This window comes from Anser brachyrhynchus (assembly GCF_964034855.1).
Source record: "Anser brachyrhynchus genome assembly, chromosome: 1".
NCBI lineage: Eukaryota > Metazoa > Chordata > Aves > Anseriformes > Anatidae > Anser > Anser brachyrhynchus.
Genome location: NC_137694.1, coordinates 21,468,852 through 21,478,622, shown reverse-complemented (window position 1 = coordinate 21,478,622; position 9,771 = coordinate 21,468,852). Strand labels below are relative to the sequence as shown.

Genomic DNA, 9,771 nt, shown 5'->3' with positions numbered 1-9,771 from the left:
TGACACTGGACTGCAGCTTGAGCAGTTAGGGATCTGTCATAGTCTGCTTTGTTGTATCTCCCTATCTTCATTTCTGATATACTTCTGTGAAATTCTACTGCTTTGAAGAAATAAAATATTTAGTTGTTTAGTTAAAATCCTTTTTTCTTTTTTCTTTTTCTTTTCTCTTCTCTCTTTCTTGCTCTCTTTTCCAGAGAATGAGGTGCTGTTAATTAGTAGTGGGCTTTCTTCATATCTGTACTTTTTCTATCACTGCCTACTGCACAGTTTGGCCTGAAGCAACAGGATGATCACTTATCTGATATAGATGACTTGATAGAGTGCACTGGTGGTCTTATGATGTGAAGCATGTTCTACATTTCGTAATGTATGAAGCTGATTCAGCTATGAAGAATTTCTTCTGTTTTTACAGGTAAATATATATTTAACAGATCTAACATATTTATCTAATGAATAAATATATGTTTAACAAATTCAGAAGACAATTGTGAATGTATCTGATAGGCCATAGTAGAAACTTAAAATCTTTCCTACATGTACCGTGAGGTCATTTCTTAATATATGCATTGCATAATTAGTCTAAAGAGCTCTTATTTAAAACAGACGTCTTAATTGGTTATATAGACCACAATTAGATATTTAATTGTCTCTAAAATATAATGTCTTTTTGAAGACATTCATAAAGAATAGTGTGGTTGTTAGCATAAATATATATTTAGGCTCCTCATTATTAAATGATTACTTAAGTTCTTGAAAGCTTTTTCTGTGGAGTTAACTTCAGGTTACTGGGAAGTCCTAGTATGCCCAAGGTATTAATATGTACTAGTGTGCATTAGTATTATATACAATTACATAATTTAAGACTGTGCAGTAAAATGCAACTTTAGAAAAGTTTGGAAGTGAATTTTTCATTAGACCTGAACAAATACTGCAAAAGAAGTTCCACAAATATTTGAATCTTTCAGTAATTTCAATTTTATACTTATCATATCACTTTTTGTAAACACTTACTGTAAATTTTCTCTTTGAATCCTCAGAAAACGTGAGGAATGTCCATTTGTTCACAGACACTTACAAAACAGTCAATTTATCTCAATCTAAGTATGAATTAATCATTCTACTCTAATTACCATTCCCTTAAAAGTCTGTGATTGAATTCAGCTGCAACCAAAGAGTTCAAAACTTTTTCTTACTTAAAAGAGTTTTTCTGCAAGAAGCTGTGCACAGCACAATAAAATAGCATTTCAAAAAGCTTTTAGTTTCCTCATTTTTTGGGATGCTCCTAACTTTCAAAGCAACAGGCAGTTCTATAAAACTTCTAGACCCCCTGTTTTGGAAATTTTCAGTATCTATAAAGCTAGGAAAGGCACACTGGTGGATATTTATGTAAGCAAATTTCTTTTTATCTAATGTAGCTGGCTGTTCTCTGCATTCTCCTTGTATAGTCAGTGCAGGATGTGGGCAAGAGGGCTCCAGGGGCAGTTTAGAGATGGAATCTCTGCTTTGTGCTCTGGATTTCCCTTTACAAAAAGGTGTCTTTTCCTATTGGCTATAAGTGAGACAAGGTGGTTAAATTAGGTGTCTAAAATTGCAGAGTATTAATGATCTCCATGGTTTGTATGCATCCCTCTCTGTATTGCACAGCTTGTAGCCTATGTCATATTATCACTTCTCTGTTTTTTGGTTCTGTCTGCTATTTAACCTTCCTGCAGAATTCCACTGCAGCAAAACAAAAACACTTCTGTCCCTCCCAGACTGGGACCCAGGTACTATCTCACTTCTGTTAATTTATTATGGAACTGGGCCAACTCAGCTACATTTCTCTCCTTCAAGATTATGAAGCCATTTAGTTTTACTGAAAATAGAAGGTTAGTTTACCAGTGGAACAAAAGATCTGTTTAGAGAGGTGATGTTATAACCTTAAGTGTCCTATAATTTTGTCTCTTGATCTTATATATTATCAAAAGCTAATTTGGATGGGTTTCCCCTTCTGAGATAAAGGAAAGGAACAGACCCAGCCGGCAGTCCTCTGGCATTCCTTGAGGCTTGGTGTGGACTTTGTCTCCCAAAGAATACATCCTATGTCTTGTTTTTCTTCTCTTTTTTTTTTTTTTTTTTTTAAATTGTTCTCATCATATGGTTTGATGGTTTTTGATCATCCACACTCCCAGATAAGGGCTGATTCTCAAATTACGCCTTTTCCAGAGTTTTAAAGACAAAACACAGAGGGGTTGTCTTGCAAAGAACATCTACAGACATTTTGGCCATCTTATAGTATATTGCCAAGTCTCTCTTTAGATAAGTACAGAAACTCTACTTGTGAGTATAAACCGTTTAAGTGAGAACAAACCATTTAAGAGTGGGAATGGCTGTGACAGATCACAGCTGCTCACATCAGTGTGGAAGCTTATGAGATCTTAAAAAACATTTGAAGGAAAACACATTTTATGTGGAAGCTGTGTTCACTCAGTCTGCTCTGTGCCGTGAATCAAACACTGATAAATGGGGATGATTAGGAAATTCCCTTTGAAAGCTCCATCCTGGTCAAACCTAAAGCACTTCTGTAGACATATGCTTTAAAGTTCCATCTGCTGTCTAAGTCTGCAACCTTTTGAACACTCATGACTTTTAATGAACCCAACAAAAACTGCTGACATTTTTCACACACAAAAGGTGATTGAGTCTTTGCAGCTTTGACTCATTAGTGAACTGTTGTACCCTTTTGATACCTGCAAAAAGGACATTGGAGACCATGGCATCTTAATTGCAAGCCAAAGTCACTACATTCTGCTGCAGGAAGCAATCAGAAAACTGCAATGTAAAACATTGTATAAAGCTGGAAGGAGGCTGCTGTTTACAGGACAGAACCTGTAAACGTTTATATGTGATTTCCAAGTTTGCCAAGACAAAATTGCAATATATATGAAAGATGAGCTGAAGCCCACACACTTCCTAAATTCCATTGCAGGGAGAAAGGTGGGGAAAATAGACCTTATTGACCATTTCTATATGAAAATAAGAGTAATTACAGAAGCTGCAAGAGACCTGGCTATGATATCACTCCATCACTCTAACTACACTAAACTTATATGCATTTTAATGTATACTATCTGTATGTGTTTGACTCACTACCAGACAAATTCTCCAATTTATCTGCTTTAAGTTGCCATACTTATATTTGGGAAGAATTTGCAAATCTGCATAAATCAGCTAAATTCTGAAGTATGCATGCAACATCATTATCTCTGCTGGACTGTCCCCAACATGTTTTGCTTATGCAAACAAACGCTATGGTGTGACACCTACCCACCTCCATTCAAGATATCTGAATGGAAACAAAAAGGAAAAAGAGGAAATAAAGATGTTAAAAAATGTTCATAAAAAGATGACAGTATTTTTTATAAAATAGTAATCTGCTGCTGAACTTTCTCTCTTAAAACAACGGAAGAAAGTGAGTTACATTGCCAAAGTCACCTGGGGCTCTTTGTAGTGCTTTTAGGGACATGAAAATTAAACATAAAAACATAATCTTGATGACTCAAGCAATTTTTTCCTTTTGTGTGAAAAAAGGACTGAAGTACTTTTATTCTCTAAACTGTGAGCAATTCCAATATATTCATGAAATTCAGACAAGATCACTTTCAAGAGCTGGTTTGGTATATCCCAGTTGAGATTTTCAGTGAGGCTCAAAAAAGAAGAGCTAAGTCTCTTACAATAAATAAATCCAGATTTTATTAGAATATAAAATGAATATTTAACCTTTTAATAAAAAAAAATCAAATTGACAGCACAAGATAGTTTACAAACTCTGTTTATTTCTATTCTAATTGTTCTCTGCTCATTGTATCCGTGCTTGAGCCTTCTGTAGCCTTCTGAATTGCAGCTAACTAACTTTGCACACGATGCTTCCTCCATTTTTTGTTTATTTTTTTGTTCAGTATTCTTATTATGAATATCTTTGCTTGCTTCTAGAGGTGATTGGATTCAGCCATGTTAAACCATTTGTTTGCTACATTCAGGGGAGTTTCTGTAAACTCCTGTTTTCAGAGATGCATGGCATGGCATAAAGCAGCTCTTCTGTAGTGCTCTGAACTCAAAATTCTACTGCAGTCCTTTCATTAGCTTAGCATCATGTTCAGGAAAATTTGCCTGTGTTGTCAGCCATTCAAGCCACATAAAAACTTGTTTCTGATATGCAAATATTTTCTTGGTTTTGGAATGATGTTTCCTTCTCTTTTTTGCCTCTTTTTACATTCTTAGAATATAAATGTGTATTTTGTAAAATACAAGATGTAGAAAAACGGACTAGGAAAGTTCTCAGAGTTGCACTTCGCAGTCCTTGGATATTTTGTTGTTAGTGTAGTTGTCAATTTTGACATTTAAATTTGTCTTTGTTAATGTATCTCCTGAAATTGCTTCAGTTTCCTTCTTATTTAAGTTAATAAATTAAACAATCCTATTCTCCCACCTATCTGTTATGATACGTGACATATATAGCATCTCATAATATTCAGTAGCAGTGCAAGAAGTTTGCAGTCTTACAATGTTTGCTAAATGTATTCTGTGTTTGAATCAATATTGAGGTTTGCAATGTACAGTTGTGGTCAAATCCGTGATAAATGAACTTTTCATCAGTGTTATTAAAAACAGTGCTTATATAGTATTTATCTATTAACATGCTGCCATCCTGGAGGATTTTATATGAAAGTAGATTATACTTGCATAAAGAATTCCTGTAGTTTCCTCAGATTCTAAAAAATTACATTTAGGATTCTTTTTTTCTCTTCGCTCCTCCCACCCTTCCCCCAACAACTTTTTCCCTTTCCCCTCCTTCTCTGTTGATATACTCATTATTTTCTGAATGAATGCCAACACTCTAGCAGATTTTTCAAAGACTCTCATCATAGCAGACATTTTGAGCTATGGCTTTGACAGATTGCACATTTTGAAAGTGCGATACTGTAGCAAGCTTTTTAGTAAATTTGGCAGACTACATACTGTCTTGAAATCCACTGATGAAAAGTGAAAAATCTATTAGATGTAGGTTGGCAGGATACATGTGACCTGCTGACAGGCTGTGCACATATTTTATTTGATTCCAGGAGCAAGGAGTCCAATTCTCCAGGGTTTATGAAGAATTGCTGTAAATGTCACTTACAGAATGAAAAAAAAGACAGTCTTGGAAGAGGTAGGTTGTAGGAGATGACTGAAAAAAGAGTTGTAAAAGCCCTTGTCTTACATATAGGGGTTTTACTGAAAATACGATTGGTAGAGAATAGATAGGAACTGTGATAGTAGTAGTCATACTGCTAAAGAGCTTATTCATTTCTCTTCTCTTGTTGGAGAAAGAATTTGAAAGTAGAGGAAACCCTTTAATTTTCTGGTGTTCAAAATACAGGCTTACAGTTGTGACCTTGACTCTCAGTTTTTGATGCTAGGTCTGGGACACTCAGCATCTCATGAGTTTTCTGCAGCAAAGAGCTCAGCTTCCCAAAATAAAGGTGTTTCAAAACAATTTATTCACAGACTGAAAATGTGCTCTGATGAATTTCCCTTCTGGCTTCAAAATCTCTTAACTTGCTTGGTGGTCTCTTAAAAGGTGTTTCTGTTACACATTTTCTTGTGTGAGAGGATATTGAAGCTAATATTCAGTGAGTTTGGATACAAGAAGCACCCTGTGCACGCCTGTGCCTAACCTGTAGTGTCATGAGTTTGAATCCTCAGGTCATGATGCTGCCCAAAGGGGTTGCAGGACCTTCTTCATCCCTGACTACATATTTTCACCTTTGCTTTACTGGCACTGACTTTTGGAACCCTATGGTTAGTTGAGCTAACTGAAAACTATTCATAGCACAAAAAAACAAACAAAGTTGGATCAGGAGGCTTGATGGACATATGGGTACTAGTATTAATGCAAAGAGGTGAGGAAACACACTTCTATAGCAGGTAAAAAGGACAGAACTACATTTCTGGTAGCAACTTCACCTTGTAATATTTTAATTCAGTGAAGTCTAATGTAACCCTATAGAGAAATGAATGACTTATCCAATTCTCTCCAACTGTGGTTAAACTTAGTATGCTATTCAAAGTGTCACAGGTAAAAATTGGAGGCATCTACATTGCAGCTCATTGCTGTGCAAGTGGATCTTAACAGCCACTTTTTTAACCCCTTCATAAAATTCCTACATTAAGTAACAGTTGTGCAATATTAAAACAGGTCTTACCAAAATAGATAAATTGGCTATCAGATTTTCTGTCTTTTGTGGAAGTATGCTTCAGCACACATTCATGCTCATTTCCTTTTTTTCAGGGGAATTGGTTGTACTACTTGCATGTTTTGAAATTTTTCATTGCAAAAAGAACATGCTTTTCTGAGTTTTTTAATATTCAGTAATTAATATTCAATATTCAGTAATCCCCTGGAAAACATGTAACCTTAGCACTGATCATGTTGTAATGTACTAATATAGAAACATATACATATCATTACACATTACTTATTGATTAACATTTGCACAGGCAAGGCAAAGCAGATGTATTTTTCTTGTCTATTCCTTTCTTTATATTTTTTAGGAACAATAAACTGGGGAGCAGAAAGATAAAGAATGAAAAAGATGAAATAAAGATTTTTTAACAAGAGAAAGGAATATAAAAATTTTTACATATCAAGACTACTGAGTTTGGAGTCTATAGCTTTGCTTTCTAGTATTCGAAACTAATTCTGACTTTTAATACTTTTGTGTTACAGAATATGAAATAAGGAAACTACTTCTCAGATAAGTAGAAGAAAGTAGTGATTATGATCCATACTGAGTTCTCAAAGTTAAGCCTTACACTCTTCTATCTTAGACTTGACTTAGAGACTTTAAGACCTATTCTGTTTTAGCAAGATCAACACTGGCTCTGGAGACAGACAGTAACTAAAAATGTCATGGGAGATATGAGATAGAAGTGTCCTAAGGGGTTGGAAAGCATGTATAATTTCCGTGAGCAGGACAGGATGTCAAGGAAAGAAATTACAGGCTTATAATGATGCTTATAACGATATTCATACAGCTTTTTTGCACATCTGACATGGCTAAACGCTGATGTGCAGTGTGGATTTGTCCCATGAGATAGTTCTACATAGCAGCCGTAAATCCGAGAGAGGGGTTACACAATTTGTAGCCTGCTGAGCAATTGTCTTGGCTATGAGAAATGGGTGGTCAGATTGCCCAGCCAGTCACTGGCATGTGAAGTCACCTTGCCGATGTATTTGTCCTCCCAGGTTGCCTCAATCCCACATCAGAAACTGCTTAATAAGTATGGGTTAGGCAGACTGGTGCTGATGTCTGAAAACTGGAGAAGGAAAAGAGAAATAGGTTATGTAGGAGTATAGGGGATGTGGGCAAGGGGATGGATGTTTGGAATTAAAGGCGAGCAAATAGTGCTAGAAGGGAAATTAAAGACAGTGGGGTGAAGTGAAAGGGGATGAGTGCAGAAGAAGGTATTTAGGTTTTGTCACCCTTGACCTTGGAAAACAGCAGTCTCTGAGTTGCAGACAACTAAATTGCAGATAACTGTGTTGTGAATACGGATTCAGAAAGTTGGGTCTGACAAGGTAAATAGGAATACATAATTAACTATAAAAATGAGATGGTATTTGTGTGATTTACGTTATAAGGAAGGCATTTATAATGAGTTTAGAATGCATTTTATGTGTTTGCTATAAATAACAGGGCGTAGTATTTTTCTCTGGACTTTTAGTATAGGCCATTTTGAGGGGTAGCATATTGGATAAAATACAACATTTTTTGTTTTTCTCCACTATGTCAGCTCCTAGTTTAAGTATTAGTTTAGAATAATGTACCACCCATCAATCAAAACTTCCCTGTCTCTGTACTTTCCTTTGTTGTCATCTTCAGTCTTGAACTGGCATGTTCCAAATATGTGTCAGTTTTTAATCGGTGTAGCCAGAATGGCATCCAACCTTTTGCAAGTTTTTGTGCACTTTTTCTGAACTGACATCTGATCTGTCAAATTCACACCTCTTGAAAATGTGAAGATGTAGGCAACAGGGTTAGTATAAGAATTATGTAATTGTGAGAGAAAATGTATAAAAGCTCTTCAGTAAATTCTTTTTTGACACCATATATAAGAACACTGTCATTTCATCATTTGTATTTTTTTTTAATTTTTAATTTTTGAAAACAGTCCCCATAATTCAATTATTCTCCAAATATAAATACATGGAATCATCACCCTTAGAACTAAGTCACTAGCTTCAGGGAAAATATAATTCCATTTATTGCAACTCCCTACTTGTAAAGAACAAGATAATTGTGAACAAGGGTTTAGCACTGACTTCCTAAAGGAGAAAATAGATAATAGAAAATTTTCTGTTAACCATGGTCCTTTCTGCTTTTTTGTTTTTGACTTTCGCTTTCACTTTGAATACACACTTTAATGTGTTTTACTGAGCTATGAAACTACTTTTTTCAGTTCAATGGGGAGGAACTCACATTCTTGCAGATGCATGTGATCTAGCTGTATAGTTCAAGAAGGGATTGAAAATACATTCCTAGTCGTATACATTTGCATTAGAAATCACATACAATATCTTTCAACTAATCACTTTTGCACTTGTTAGATATACAGAAGCACTTGTGCTGAAGGACTGACAGCACTAAGTAGATGCACTTGTGCAGACAGACAGCACTGAAATGTGTTAGGGACTGAGATGAGAACAGGCACACGGGGAGTACCTGAACCCACAAGTGACTAAAGGTTAAAGTTGCATGTGGACTGTTCACTTGCTCCCATGTGACTATTCAGAAATACGAAGTCTCCATCTGAGCTTTGTTGGATCTCAGAGGCAGGAACAGAAGTGTGTAAACTATGCATAGATCCTTGGAAGGGTTTGATTTATTAAGCATCTGAATTACATGCCAAGAATGCTGAGTTCAGTTCAAAGTAAAGAAATGCTGACCATCTCTTATAAGTGACATAGTGATCAGAGCACTTAGGAAGTGGAAAACCTAGGATTGAATTAATAGTTTTTACTGAAGGGACTTGAATCCCGAACTTCTACTCACAAAAGTATGCCATGACCATTGGGTACAAGCACGTCTAAGCTGCTAGGGTGGATAATTTCATCAGTGACAGTATTAGCTTCTCTGTGCAGAAAGGAACGCTGGAATCATGGGCTGGAGACATCACCAAAGAGCAAGAAAAAACTGGGTATGGACACTCATGTGGATGTTACTGCAGGAGAAGGAATGCTCCTGAGGCTGCCTATGGGTTTTGTGGTAAGGACTAACTGGAAGGAATGCATCAGCCCAAAAAAGCACTGGAAAGCAGGATCACACCCCAGAACAGCACATCTACAAAGGATTGGTTTGATTTGCATATCAGTATAGAAATGTCATTTGAAGCATTTACTTACTCATTTACATCACTCTTGTCCTGATCAGAAGCACTCTGAATTTGCTGAGCTTTTCCATTGATTTTTATAGTGTTGGTTCAAGCTGTAAATTTAAAACTGACAATGCCTCTGTCAAAGAAGTATTGTATTACATTTCAAACAGTGTTTACCAGTGATGATATGAGTTGTCATTTTGATTACAAAAAGAGGCTCTGCAGGGAGTTGCTAATAGTAGCTCTAATAAAGCGTCAGGCCATAAAAGACCAGAAGAACTCAATATAAATTATAATTGTGCTTTAATTTATAATTGTTGTCTTACAAAATGTTCTCTAAGGAATCTTTTCAAAATAAATCATCCATGCAGCTGT

The 9,771-nt window shown here is 35.8% G+C and overlaps 1 protein-coding gene across 1 annotated transcript in view; it reads left to right on the top strand.

Moving 5' to 3' along the window:
- Positions 1-213: 213 nt before the first annotated feature.
- The window catches only part of LOC308186560 (uncharacterized protein), a 34,278-nt gene continuing 24,720 nt past the window's right edge, over positions 214-9,771 (top strand). Inside the window, exon 1 of the mRNA XM_080575295.1 lies at positions 214-412. The gene's annotated coding sequence lies outside the window, so the exon portion shown is untranslated. The remainder of the gene's footprint in view (positions 413-9,771) is intronic.